Raw genomic sequence first — 14,940 nt, 5'->3', positions numbered from 1 at the left:
TGCATCAAGGAAAATAGTTTGTATTTCTTTGTGCGTTTTTTTTTTATATTTTCCATTCTGCAATTGTTGCTTCTACAGTCATGGATTTAAAGCTAAAAAAATATCCTGTGTAAACAGATACTGGAGACGTTGCATTAAAGATGGATGTCATTTCAATTCATCCGAGTTAAAGCGAATCAGCGATTTGTGTTAAAAACCCCTGAAAGCACTCACATCCTCACATAAGGGAGACGGCTTATCTTGGTTTACAGGATCTGTGTAACATAAGCTACCGGTTATCACACTTATATCCAGTGACTGTCCACAAGCAGTACTTGTACATAAATAAATACAGTATGTGACCAAATCTGTGCCGACGTTTTGAAACAACTGTAACAGTGTAATGTTACATACATACTGTACTAATAATTTAAATAAACTACATGGTCCCTACTGGGGTGGGTCTCTTTAAAAGAGTAAACCTTTGCACATAGAGCAGTGGTTCTCAAACTGTGGGGTATGTGTGAGATGGTTTAATGACATTTTGTACAATACATTAATTTATAATAAATTATGTGTATTTATACCTCAGAAAAAATAAGCCAACAGCACTACACAAGGGGGGGGCCGCACGGCAAAAAAGTTTGAGAACCACTGACCTAGAGAGTTCATATTAGTACCTCAGAGGTACGTATTGGTACCAAATGTATAGATATATGAAGTGTTTGGTTTCAAAACGCAAAAAATCCATTTTGACTCATTTCGGTAAAAATGTGTTTTCTATACCAAGAAAGTGACAAGATGAAAAGCAATATTTTCTGTTACAAACTTTCACATAACATCTTTAGGTTATAAAAACATAAAGGAGCGGTTTCCCGGACAGGGATTAGACTAGTCCTAGACAAAAATAAATGTAAGAGCTGTTCAAACTGAAAACAACTTGCACTGACATATCCTAAAATACATCAGTGCCCTTTGTTTTGCCTCAAAATGCACACAAGTAATGTTTTTAGTGAGGCATGTTTGTTAAAACTAGTTGTATTTCCTAATTAAACTAAGACCTAGTCCTGGCTTAAAGGCAGGGTAGGCAGGAATTATCTAAAAAACTTTTTTACAAGTTTGTCTAAACTGTCTTTATATACAAATGCATAATTAAAATGTAAGTACTCTAAAAAAGAGAGTATAAAACTCGAGTGTCTGTAGACCTCTCACGACTGTGTTAAACACAGTTAATTATTTCCATCCGGGACGAAACATATGATTAGCTTGCTCAAATATCACTCTCTCTCGCGACCATAACTCCACCCGTTGCTATGGGATCTGCCCGGACATGCGCACACCCGATTGATTTGAACGTGCACGAGGCAATAGGAAGAGCAACAGTACAGCAGAGAAATAGCATTCACAACTCACAGAAACTGCATTCACATCTTACAGTACCTGCATATCCAGTCAGCGAAGGCAAAAAAAGGAATAAATGAAGCAATCAAACGAGAGGAAATATCGCGTGGCTTTTCCTCGAGTCGATGATGCGGTAGCGGTATTGTCTGCGGAGTGTAGTCCTCGTCAGAGTCAACAATGCTTTCATCACAGAAACTCTTCCATGCAAAACACTGGCTTAATAGTGAGTACTAAAAGCCATCCGTTTATAAAAGCCATCTGTTTATATTCCTAGTGATAAAGTTAGGTGTATTATTACATGTGATTGTGACTTGATGTTATTACATGCACCGCGCTCCTTCCTCTCCGCTTGTCTGAGGTAATTCGCGCGTTCATGTGTTTTGGGGGCGTGGCTTAAGAAGAAACCCAGAAGGGAGGGGGTGGAGTGAATGGAAAAGTTAGCTGTGTTTAAAACAGTGCTGAGAGGTATACAGACACTCGATTTTTATACTCTCTTTTTCAGAGTACTTACATTTTACTTATGTATTGATATATAAAGTCAGTTTAAACAAATTTGTAAAAAAGTTTTTTTAGATAATTCCTGCCTATTCTGCCTTTAAGCTAATCCCTGTCTGGGAAACCACCCCAAAAAATTCAAATCTATAATTTGATTTTCAAAGATTTTTAATATAAAATGGATCATTTTTTCTACCCAGTCTCACAAGGTTTCGGATATAGTCACGAATTTCCGCGTTTTTTCATGATTGTATAACAAATTCCTGTTTCCGTGTAATTATCACGTATTGGTTACCCAACTGCTTTTTCCTATTTTTAAACCATCATCGCTTCAGTTTAGGGTTAGATTTGGTGCTTGCATTAGAATGTCACTGTATATATTGGTTTATACTATTTTTTCTGATTTATTTTTTATATGTCACCTGGCGTTAGGGTTAGAGTTGGGTTTGGGTAGGGATGTCATTTTATGTAAATCTAACCCTAAACCAAAGTGACAATGGTAACAAAATAGGACAAAACAGTTGAGTAACCAATACGTGATAATCAGGAAAAACAGGAATTTGTTATACGATCACCAAAAGACGCGGAAATTCGTGATAGTATCACGAAAAAAGAATCAAAAGATAACGTGACTATATAGCAAAATTTCGTGAGACTGGGCTGCATTTTTTCCGCAAAATGCAATAATTCCATGAGAAGTTTTTTTTTCAAAATGCTATAAATCTATTGAATGAATATATAAATGTGCATTCATCTTTGCTATGTTATATTCATTTAGTTGACTAGTGGTATACACTGATTAAAAAATAAATATTAATGGCATTAATCAAAACACTTACTTTGTCATATTAAGAACACTGTTATTGCTGCTGTCATCCTCGGGACGTTGTCGCTGAACATTTTTGACAGCAATCAGCTGTAAAATGTTATGTTACTGCTCGATTTTCGTTGACTTCGCATAAAAAAAGGAAAGTTTTTCATAAGATGCCCTGGGGTCAATGTGTTAGCATGACAGAAGCTTGATGCTGTCGTGTGAGAACGAGCAACAGCCGGCATTTTTTCCTTCGCCCGAGTGCCTCTCATGTAAATTATTCGATTTTGATGGGTTACGTTTCTTCCCCGCCACAGAAAACCACCACAGGTTTATCAATGCCATCAAAAGTATTATTTTGTTTTTGTTTGTTTGTTGATCACGAAGTACAAAGTAGATGAGGAAATAGGATTCTGTGTGAATTCAATGCGCCGCCATTATTGTTTACAATGCGTGAAATGTTGCGCTGCGATTTGTTGAGGGGATTTACTGCATTCTGCAGAGAAGGAGGACTGACGTTTGTCGCGTTTTGGAAAAAAGGGAGAAAAGATGAATAACATGGAGGATATTGAATTTTACGTAAAATTACAAATGTACTTTTTTATACTGACCTGATACAATACTGATTTTGGCAGTAACAATTTTTTTATTTTTTAAATGCTGTTTATCACATTTTGGCACCAAACTCTTCATATGTATCTAAATGGTACATATTATGATCTTTTTAAAGCATACTTCCCTAGTGACAGCTTGGGACCCTTTTTTTCTGACATATCCTGTAAAATACAATTTTGCTTATATTTTAAATAAATTCTGTCCCTTAATCAGGATTTATGTACTAGAGAACATTGCTATTAAGACAAAGCTAGAAGTGATAAATCACTTATGACAACTAAGGTAAAGAATGACAATTACAACAAAATATATTAATAAAACCGGATGCGCTAAGCTATTACAAGCGCAAGAAGTACTCAAATGCGCTTAACCATTTAAACCTTAAGCATTTTCCTTCTATCATTGAGCCTTTGATTAAATTAAATAAGAGAATAACTGAACATTTGCATACAGTAAGTCCATGGAAACAATAACTGCAATAAAATGATTTGTTTAAGACGTAATTGCTTTGTGGTTTGACTTCTATCTATCCATTACATTTTAATAAAATACAATAAAACAACACCGCCTGTTTGAGACACAGAAACCCCCCCTTTATTGATGTTCATCAACCAAACAACAAATAAATTGAATAATACATTTTGTAAAGTGTTGCAATCTAGAGAAGCTAATGATTTGCGTGAAAGAAACATCCGATTGGCTTCCGTGAGCTGTAAACATGTCAGACTTTATTAGATACTGTACACACACACAATAACTTTTGGTGTACAATAGTTTCCTTACTCTTTTCCGCTCTCCATTTCGGCTGTAATATTTGGCTCATACTAACATTATTCACCCAGTCTCACCTGACCCTGCCTGGCCAAAGAGGAGCAGGAAGATGAGGCGCGGCTAGTTATCATTTCAAAGCCACATATATTCATATCCTCATTTCTGTATATATCAGCAGTAGAGACCTCCAGTCCCTCTTCTCAAAGTTTGACCTGCTCCTTTGAAGTTTCACCGTCAGAGGCAGAAGCTATGACAGAATTCAGTGCTGTCATTATTCGATCAACCAAGGAGAATTTAGCATAATCTACACAATATGTTTGCCCGCTTCATGCAATGCGCTTTAAAGGCTTTGGGCAATATTGGCAGCAAAGGGGAAAGTTCACACACGGATTATGTATCAAATTGATTTAAATATGAACTTTGCATAGTCGGCTGTAACACCAAAATGAAAAACAACCCTTTTTTAAAAAATGTGACCCTGTTTGTGAATGTTTGGTTTCATTTATTGATTTCACATTGATTTTAATCTTTGACATGACCTTACTTTGTCAATATTAAAGATATGAAGGTGAAATTTTTGCAAATAATGCTCTTTACATTATAGGGTGATTTTATTGAAAACATTAAATCACAAAAAATGACTTTAGCTGGATTTTTACAGTCAGGGTCACACATATTGGTAATTATTAAAATTTATTAAAGAACAAGTATTATCCAATTCACGATTTTACATTTCCTTTAGTGTGTAAGTATGTGTTAGCACATGTTAATGATATCAGCAAAAGGTACAAATCTCAAAGTAAACGATGACGCAAGTTATCGTCTCCAACATAAACCGCTTTTCTTGGACTACAACAAACACACAGATTATATGTTTACTTCCTGGGCCGGTTGACGTGGGACACGTCATAATTATCATAATTCCACCCGCTTATGAAATACAGCCTGTAAGTAGTCTATGTTTTCATATTTAAAGGACAAGTTCAGTATTTTACACTTAAAGCCCTGTTTTCAGATTGTTTATGATGAAATAGAACGGTTTTGACTGATATTTCCACATATGCGGCTGCCCAGAGAATTTTAGGGTGTTTGTTGTTTCTCCTCCCACGGCTACAATGGGTGTATAGGTGCACTGAAACAATCCTTCCTTAAATGCATTTAACTTTCGTTTACAAAGACGTGAAACTCACCGAGTGGTCAGGGGTGTTCACTGATGCTCACACAAATATCGCTGCAAAAGATGCTTTCCAACAGGTGTTTTACCATTCGTTGTAAACTTGTGGACCTTTTTTTCCAAACGCCTCACACCCGTACATTCTTCCATTAAGAGCTTGAATAATAGACACTCCAGCCCAGTTGGTGGCGATAATAATTTGCCAATTGCAAGAATACAAACAACGTTCCCGGCGCGGAGTAATACCGTACCTCACAGCACATCTAATACAAGTCAATGGAGTTGAACAAAAACTACGATAAAACAGCTGTTGGAATGCATCTTTTGCAGCGATTTTTGTGTGAGCGTGTCGGTGAACACCCCTGACCACTCGGTGAGTTTCTCGTCTTTGTGGAGGAAAGGTTTGATGTATTTTGGGAATGGTTGTTCCAGTGCACCTGTGCAGCCGTTGTAGGGGTGGGAGGTGATACAATAAACATCCAAAAATTCTCGGGCCAGTATCATATGTCCAAATTTCACTCAAAACCGTTCTATTTCATCATAAACAATCTGAAAACAGGGCTTTAAGTGTAAAATACCGAACTTGTCCTTTAAAGAATTTACTAAACCATGATTTGGTCAGTTGGTTTTCATTTCTACGATCACAAATGCAGACATGGTTTTATGTTTTAGTATCATTACCTTACCAATCTGTTATGCCCTGCTCAAGCTGCGCTGGCAAAGTTGATTGATCAGCTTTGGTCATCTGCATTTTGGGGATCAGATTCGGCTCGTATTGATAAGGTAGTAAAGACGATTTACGACTCCTGTCAGTATTGCATGGAAAGCTAATGTTTAAAACATGGTAAGGAGTGTCACATTTCCGGCTGACGTCAGAGGTATTCAGGCCAATGACAACGTACTGGTAAGCTGGCCAATCGGGGACACAGCGCTTTTCAGATCGGTGAGCTTTGTAAAAAATCTGGGGGTTTAACTCTTTCCCCGCCATTGACGAGATATCTCGTCAATCAAGAGAAAACGCTTCCCCGCCAATGACGAGTATTTCCGTCTTTACGCAACACCGCTATTATCCACTAGGTGGCGCCCTTCCGCAACTTTTTAAACCCGGAAGTATTGCCCTATGGCAAGCTGCTGCATGTCCGTGTCTGTTTTAAAGATCGCTCTGAATGGAATCTCTATGAAAAGTCCGTCACAAAAATGGAATTATCTCTGCTTTTTGCTCAAAATGTGGTGTTTTTGCATAAACCTACCCATATTCAATAGCTGATTACAAAAGAACTCCTCAAGGTAGGATGAAATGGGTTTTTTTGTTTGAAAGCAGAGGGTCTGTTCTTTCATTTGGTATATTGTATGTTTATATATTTGAAGAAGAACATTTTCTGGAAGGCATTAAACTTTTGTGAAAATCATGAAAAACGCTGGCGCTGGCTAGCAACTTTTTTAAAAAACGCTGGCAATGAAAGAGTTAAGGAAGGCAGAGAAATCTGGAGCAACAAAAATTTACGGTATGTGGAAAATAATGTGTTTTTTGAACCATAAACCACGCACACACATTGTATTATACCAAATACACAAAATAACGTTGTTTTTTAGCAATGGAATAGGTGCTCTTTAACATTAATTAATGCATTAGATAACAGAAACTAAAAATTAGCAATGCACTTATTTTAAAATAATTTTAATGTTAGTTAACACACATATAACTGATTACTGTTCATTTGTGTTAGTAACAGTAATACACTCTAAAAAGTGCTGGGTTGTTTTTTTAACCCAATTGGTGGGTTGTTTTAACCATGTCATTTTAACCCAGCGCTGTGTTATGTCCAATATTGACCCAACCCTGGCTTAAAAACAACCTAGCATAATTTAGAAGTTATGTTAAAAAATTGTGAATTTTAACAATTTTGATAAACTGCAAAATATAAAACCTTATTTTAAAGTGTTTTTAAAGTATTTAGCAAGTCTGTCAACCATTAAACTTTCTAAAGATCCAGTCATCTTTAATAAAGCATTGAATAATATAGTAACAACATTTTCCCAATAATGAACCCTACTATAATGTGATAACATGTTATATTTTTATAAAACATGTGTCATTTAAAAGGAAGTCACAAAGTTATTAAAAAAGAAATAACATATTTGGTTGGCAGAAGACAACAAAATATGTGATGCCTATGCTTAAAAACTCGTCTTAAAAAGACGATCAGCACTTAAACCAAAGTATGGGCTTGGGAATTGGACCCTCACTGGTCCTAAACGATTCCTTCGCTTCCTTCGAAAATTCCTTCACCTTGACTTTTCTAAGAGCTCCGCACTGCTGATTTCGGAAGCACTCCCAGATCTACACTTTGTTATTTAAATGCTCTTCAAATCACCTTTGAAAGTGGAAAGTGTGTGTGAGGTGGGAGGGCGAAGACCTGAAAGGTTGCACCATGGCAGAATGACCTTGAAAGTCACTCAGCAGCGACTTACCCCTGGTGACAGGGCCTTGACTGCAAAGTTGGCATGGCCGCTGCCCCTGGCACAGGCAGAGCTCTGAAACTGGGCTTGTTTCCCACTGAGGCCAGATAACAATCAGACGAAAGGCTCCGGGCTGGCATTTATTTGGGATACAGTTAAGGAAAGTGATGGCCGCACAATCATTGACTGTGTCACTTGATAATAGCCCGAGGCAAACAGGGTTTGGTACACCCGCATTCCTCACAAGAGTGATTCATTTGCTCTGCGCCCGCATGGTTTACTATCACTTGGCCTCTTTCCCTTGGCAATCCAATACTCGCCAAAAGATTTCCAATTTCACTTGGACAATGGCCTCAGAGGGCTGTAAAAGACCATTGATTTTGACCCTCTTGCAAATATTCTCGCCAAACAGTGAGGAGCGTCTTTCAGGCTGTTTTACATCTTAATGGATAAACCATTGAGCCCCGCTTGATTGTTTAACTAAGAAAGTATATCATCGAACCGCAAGGACCATTCGGGCAGGGGCCTTCTGGGATGCCGGCCGCAAACATTCGGACATTACAGAAGTGGAGATAAATGCTCCAACATTTCCGTTCGAGCCAGTAGCCGAGAAGAGATAGTTAGAGGAAAACATCATTAGGGGTGGGATAGAGAGGATAAAAAAGTGCACGTGAAGATACGAGATAGCGCAGCCTTCGACATAAAGGTCAGAACGGTTCTCTTTATTTCGAAATCTGTGTACACGCTAATTAGCCTTGCAGGCAGTCACTGAAGCGCCTATTCAACGGAACAGATAATAATGTCAACATCTGAAAACAAACAGCAACGATTTCCCCAAAGAGCAAGAAGAATCGCAGAAGAAAGCAGGAGACTACTTTAAATTGTCACAAACCCTGTACATCTCAGCCATACCATTAAGGCAACCTTTTGGGAAATTATCTCCGACTGGCCAGGAGCACCAGGACAAGTGGAATATCGGTTAAAGACAAGACTCGATTCTAGCTGTCTTAGTTAATATTGTTCTGTAGATGGACTTTTAATTGCTTTCTTCCAAAGGCATCTTCTTCGAGTCTTCTCACGGTCCGGCCGAATCCTTCCGGCTTCCCAGCAGGACTTGAACTCAAGGGATTTCTCTGAACAGGACTAGACAGGGTCATTAGAAGGTATAAGATCTTAGATTGGTCCTTGGAAGATTTTTCAAGACCAAAGGGAAGAATATGAAATCACAAGATGTTTTTGCTAACTATGAGAGAAAAAGTTAAAGGCAGAGGTTCCAAAACAAGGCCAAGCAAGCTAAACGCTGTATGTTAAAGAAGACTGTTTGTTTGTGTGTGTGAGTATGAATGTGTCTTCCATCTGTGTGGAGATCAAACCAGAATGAACCAATGAAGGAAGCCACTGTTAGATTGTGTGCCTTGTGTGGGTTGAATCTGGCCATATGTCAGAGCTCACTGTGAGAACAGCCTGGTTCTGCTGGGGATAAGACTCTCTGCTAGGCAATGTCTTCTACTCCAGCTCCCTGCTCAACCCCGCGGGACCCAATGTCACCCTATGCTGCCTGCTTCACAGCAGTGGTTGTGCCCAAACACACACTGGGGGCAAACACACAATTCCACCCACACGTAGAGCAAAAACAACCATGCAATATAAAACACTCTGCATTGTTAAGGTCAACCTGGCAGTTGCATCATGTAGTTGGTGTCTGCAATAATTACAAGGTTGTGTTTAAGGCCAAAAAGTTTGCTGCTATTAAGGTTAAAATATTTATATTGTTGTTTTGTTTCTTGAAGACCCACCGAAGTGTCTTGAATTGTGCAGCTGGATGCAATGACATTAATCCACTGAAACAGAAACTTTGAGTGGAACCAGTTGAGTGGCCCCTCCCTCTTTTGAAATTGCCATTAGCGTTAAAGGATTTGTCAATTATCTTAAAAAAAAATCCAGATAATTTACTCACCACCATGTCATCCAAAATGTCTTTCGAGAAGAAATTATGTTTTTTGAGAAAAACATTCCAAGATTTTTCTCATTTTAATGGACCCCAACACTTTTAATGCAGTTTAAAATTGCAGTTTTGAGTCTAAACGATCTCAAACTAGGCATAAGGGTCTTATTTAGCGAAACGATTGTAATTTTTGGCAAGAAAAATTTAAAATATGCACTTTTAAACCACAACTTCTCTTCTTCCTCTGGCTGTCTGACGAGCCAGCGCGACCTCACGTAATTGCGTAATGACGTTGAAAGGTCACGTGTTACATATATGAAACGCACATTTGCGGACCATTTTAAACAATAAACTGACACAAAGACATTAATTAGTATCATTCGACATACAACAACGTTGAACGGTCCTCTTTCTCAACACTTGTAAACATTGGGGTGTAGTTTCGAAACGTCATCCGTGACCTCTTGACGTGATGATGTATTACGTGAGGTCACGCTGGCGCGTCACAGGACCAGAGGAAGATGAGAAGTTGTTGTTTAAAAGTGCATATGTTCTGTATGCTATTGTGTATGGTGTAAATAACTGTTTACGTTACTTTAACATGTACGGACACCTTTTCAGCTTGCTGTTCTGTGCTATTGTTTAGTTGAATGACTTGCCTTTACAGATTAAATGTCTGTTCTTCGACTTGGATTTTGTAAAAATCTTTTTCTAAATAAACGCGACGTATAGTCCAGTGCGACTTATACTCCAGAGCGACCAATACGCCGGAAAATAAGGAAGTGGACTTTAGTGGACATCAACAGTTTACAGTTTCAATAAAGTTTAAAATTGCAGTTTCAATGCAGATTCAAAGAGCTCTAAACGAACCCATCCGAGACATAGGGGTCTCATCTAGCGAAACGATCTTCATTTTTAACCAAAATGTAAAAATATATATACCACAACTTCTCATCTTTCACTAGCCATGTGATGCACCAATGTGACCTTACGCATTATGTAATCACGTCAAAAGGTCACGCATGACGTTTTTTTACCAGTAGGTGTTTTCCCTGGCTTGGAACCCATGACAGGTTGAGTTTATATTGCAATGCTTTACCACATAGCTATACAGGAGCACATTGCACAGAAGTGCAAAATTCTGGAAAAATGCATTTATGAAGTAATAATAACTTGTTACTTACTAACAAGAACGTATGCCAAAACACTTCAAGCATTGCAAAACACAACATTTCACATCTGCTGTTATAAGCCCAACCTGCAACCAATCAGCAGGTGCCAAAAAAGGCATTGAAATAATCTGTTAAATTGTTGTTTGATATTTACATAGAAGGTATGTAACTTGATTAAGTGCAAAAATTATTCAGAAACTATTTAACATGTCCATTTTCTACCCTAGGATTTGTTCTTTGAATGAAATAGTTGGAAGGGTCATGAATAATAATAATGAGCTCTGCTCTGATTGGCTCTGCTCTGAGGCTCATGCCAGTAGCTCACATAAGTAAACAGACCTTATATGTTTGAGCCTGTATCAGACAAAAATACAGATTTGGAGAACCAACTAATTGTTTGGAGATTGTTATTGGACGTTTCTGAGTGGTAAGTTTGTGGGTTTTTGTCAGTATGGACCTGCAAAACATAACTATAAAGTCAATAGTAGAACTTCAGCCTAAACGCTAGCATATAGCATAAACTAGCATATTGTGCTAACTCAGCAGTCACAACTTTGTTTTTAGCATTTTTAAGAACTTTGTAATTAATTTAATGTGTAATTTACTGTTGGGGGCGTACATCTTTAGTGTGATATCACAGTCGGTGTTATGTTGAGATTGGCCTGTTATCCAGCAGTCTTTTGCATGCACATAAAAAGGTTTACATAAAAATGAGAAAACAAAAGCGTTTGAGGCTCACGATATGTCATTACCATGTACAGAGCTCCTATTATTCATCTATGCCTAGGTAAATACAGTTTTTTATTCTATGGCACCTTTAATAGTTCAGGAATAAATCACTAAAGCATATTTATACCCAAATCTCACAACATATTGGTTCACCCTGTGCAGGTAAACTACAGATGGGGTATTTTCTCCAAAACAGTATTAGTGGTAAGCTACAGCTTCACTGATGAACGAGTTTTTCCTCTCGCTCACCTAAAACACAAAATGCAATAGCACAGCTTGCGAGTGAACCACACATGAGCAGATGCAAGGCACGGTCGAGCAGCGTGAGCAATCGCCTTCACCGGACTGCTTCCATTCTCATATGGGAATTCTGTCTCTATCCTCTTCCGTTTCCCCTCTGTCTGTTATTCGATTAAACAAAGTGTACCATTTCCATCTCTGAAAACAAATTCTCCTGCATCCAGCACCTCCTCCTCACAGTCAGAAGGCACGGCGTAATGCTATAGCTCCTTCCCACTGCGTTTCTGCACAATTAGCTCCACAGAAACTGGGGAACAGCAGCTGAGTTGGGGAGCCAAGATGGATGATTGAAGTTGTGAAGGTGACGGGATGGCAAAAAAAGAGAAAAAACAACACCAGCCATCAGCTCGCAAGCCTGGGAGGAAGTAATAGACCCTGTCAGCCATAAAGCCTTTCCATAAAGGTGCAGGCCACAACTCCATAAGGCTCGACAATTCTGCAGTTCCCCCTCATAGCCAATCAACTTAATTACCCAGCAGGCCATGCACGTGGGAGCAGACCCATTGTTAGATACCATATGACACATGCACTCGGTGGCAGAAATACAGTCGGACAGATCAGAATCGTGAAATCTGCTGACTCCGAGACAATCCGGAGTTTTCATGCCCAATGCAGCAGTGATAAAACTCCATAAGCCTGTAAAATAATGGCTTTGTTCGTACATTGGTTAAACAGGCAGATTAGTTAATTGCCTTTGTGAACAGAATTACGCAGCGCCTGTGCTCACTGAAGGTGCAAATGTACGATATTAAGCACAGAAGACCAATCTGGTTATTTCCATTTTGTAAAAAAAAACTCTTATTCGGTGAACTTTGTTCAGTCAAATGCTCTTAGGGTGCTGTCATAAAATAGATCATTTAAATAGAGCTGATATTTCATTTCCTCTGTGAGACGCACCACTTTCACCCTATTGTTTAATTCAAGAGACATATTAGCATATGTAACTTTGTAAAGCGAAAGACTTCCACATTCAGACTCTGAAAAGTTCAAGCACTGCAGATAGCATTAAAATCGACGTTTTGTTCATTATAGGCTATATTTTTTACTTAATTACAATTTACATCTTACGTGAATAAGTCAAACACAGTTGAATAAATATACTTAAATATCCTATTTTATTCCATTGGTGCATTTCATTGTACTTATTCGTAGTGCTGGAATGAAACCAGCAGTAAATAAACCGGATCTCGGGATGGCTAACTGCAAAACACTTTCAAATGATTATGGGAACACCAGGGATCACTTAAATAAAAGTGATTTGGGACTAGATATATGCTACAGCAGCTAAAACTATAAAACAAATTATTCTTCTGTTCCCTTTTGCATTTTTACTCCCTCCCTCTCTCCATCCACATCTTCCGTTCATATATAAAATAAATACAGTATATCTTCACTACGTATAAAAAAATTATAAAATTACACCGGCTGTTAAACAAACCCTGCGAATAAAGTTACTGACACCTCGCTAGATCAGTATAAACCAACTAAGGTTTTTCAGCAGGGTCTACACTTTAAAAAGAGGTTCCTGATAGGTTCTTTGCTGAGCTGTATGGTTTCATAAAGAAACTTTAACATCAACAAATTTTTTCTGTTGCATAAAATGTACTTTGTAAATAAGTTTTTTTGTACTAAAATGTTTTATGGTTCTTTTATCATCACTGCGAAGATCCCTTTCAGCATGTTTATTTTTAAGAGTGTATTTATCTTCTTTTTCTTTTGGCATCTGCTTGTGCATTATAATAATGATGATTTCAGCATAACACTCGTCGTCCTTCTTGCCCTCTGACATCGTCCCTCTTCCTCTTTCACAGCCTACAATGCCGCCCATGTGCCAACAGTGTTTAATTGCCGTGTCATAATGAAATCTAGTGTGATGAAGAACAATTCAGGCTCGGGCACCGCCTAATCAAATTAACCAAGTCCTTTTTGATTATCAATTATTTCGTTCAGCGAAACGTTTCCTCCCTGGTATATATCAACGCTTTACAGAGCAAGAACAATCACAATTACTCTGGACACAGAAATGCACCTTATAGTGACCATAAGGGGTCCCTGTATTACTGATGAAGAACTTACATCTAGACCGTTAAAAAATATGTTTTTGAGGTATGCAGATATATACATGTAGTATGAATAGTACACATAGAATAAGTTGGAATTGTCCTTTGACTTGTGTTTTTTTTTATGAAGAACAGCCATTATGCCACCTCCAGCCATTCAATGTATCCCATTAAAAGTTTCGAAACACTGAAATGTTTCTCTTGATCTTATAAATATTTTAATCTGAAAGTTTTTGTTTAAATGTTATACTCTTGTAGACAAATATTTTATTGTCCCAACATTCATTTCTTTTTAATTAGAGAGCTAAAATTAAAAATAGATACATAATATACATAAAACATATTTTTGAAATGAATTACTTTGACCTAATAATGCAAAAAAAGGGAAAGCCAAAAATAACCAAGTACAGTTTAAAAGTTTAATTGTTTAAAAAGCTTCCCAAATGAGACCACAACAAGCTGCTTGATAAAATGCCAAGAGTACGATTTTGCACATTTTAGGCCAAAGGTGCCTATTTTGAAGATGCTAGAATGTAACTGTGTTGATGTATTTTGGATGCTTAGTCACAGCTTAAAGGGACACTCGACTTTTTTGATAATATGCTCATTTTCCAGCACAGCCCAAAAGTTAGTAAGGGGACTATTTTCGGCTGCTGCGTAATATTATTGCGCCTCCTGTATCCATGTTACAGCAGCAAAGTTCTTGATTATAACGCCAGAATGAGAGTATAGTTCCTAGCCATATTGGCCTAGAAAATCGCAACTTTTAATTTCCTTTCGGTCTTAGTACACGATGTAACTACAGAAGAGTCAAGTCTTAAATAGGAAAAATATCAAAACTCTTTGATTATTTTTTAGCGTAATGCTAATGGTCTAATCAGATTCAATGTATTATGCTAAGCTATGCTAAAAGTGCTAGCGCCAGACCCAGAAATCAGCTGAATGGATTCTAAATCGGTAAGAATCAAATGTTTATCTCTAGGGGAGCTGGAAAATGAGCATATTTTCAAAAAAAGTGGAGTGTCCCT

The sequence above is a fragment of the Misgurnus anguillicaudatus genome, chromosome 4, assembly GCF_027580225.2.
Source record: "Misgurnus anguillicaudatus chromosome 4, ASM2758022v2, whole genome shotgun sequence".
Taxonomy (NCBI): Eukaryota; Metazoa; Chordata; class Actinopteri; order Cypriniformes; family Cobitidae; genus Misgurnus; species Misgurnus anguillicaudatus.
This window is presented reverse-complemented; position numbering follows the sequence as displayed.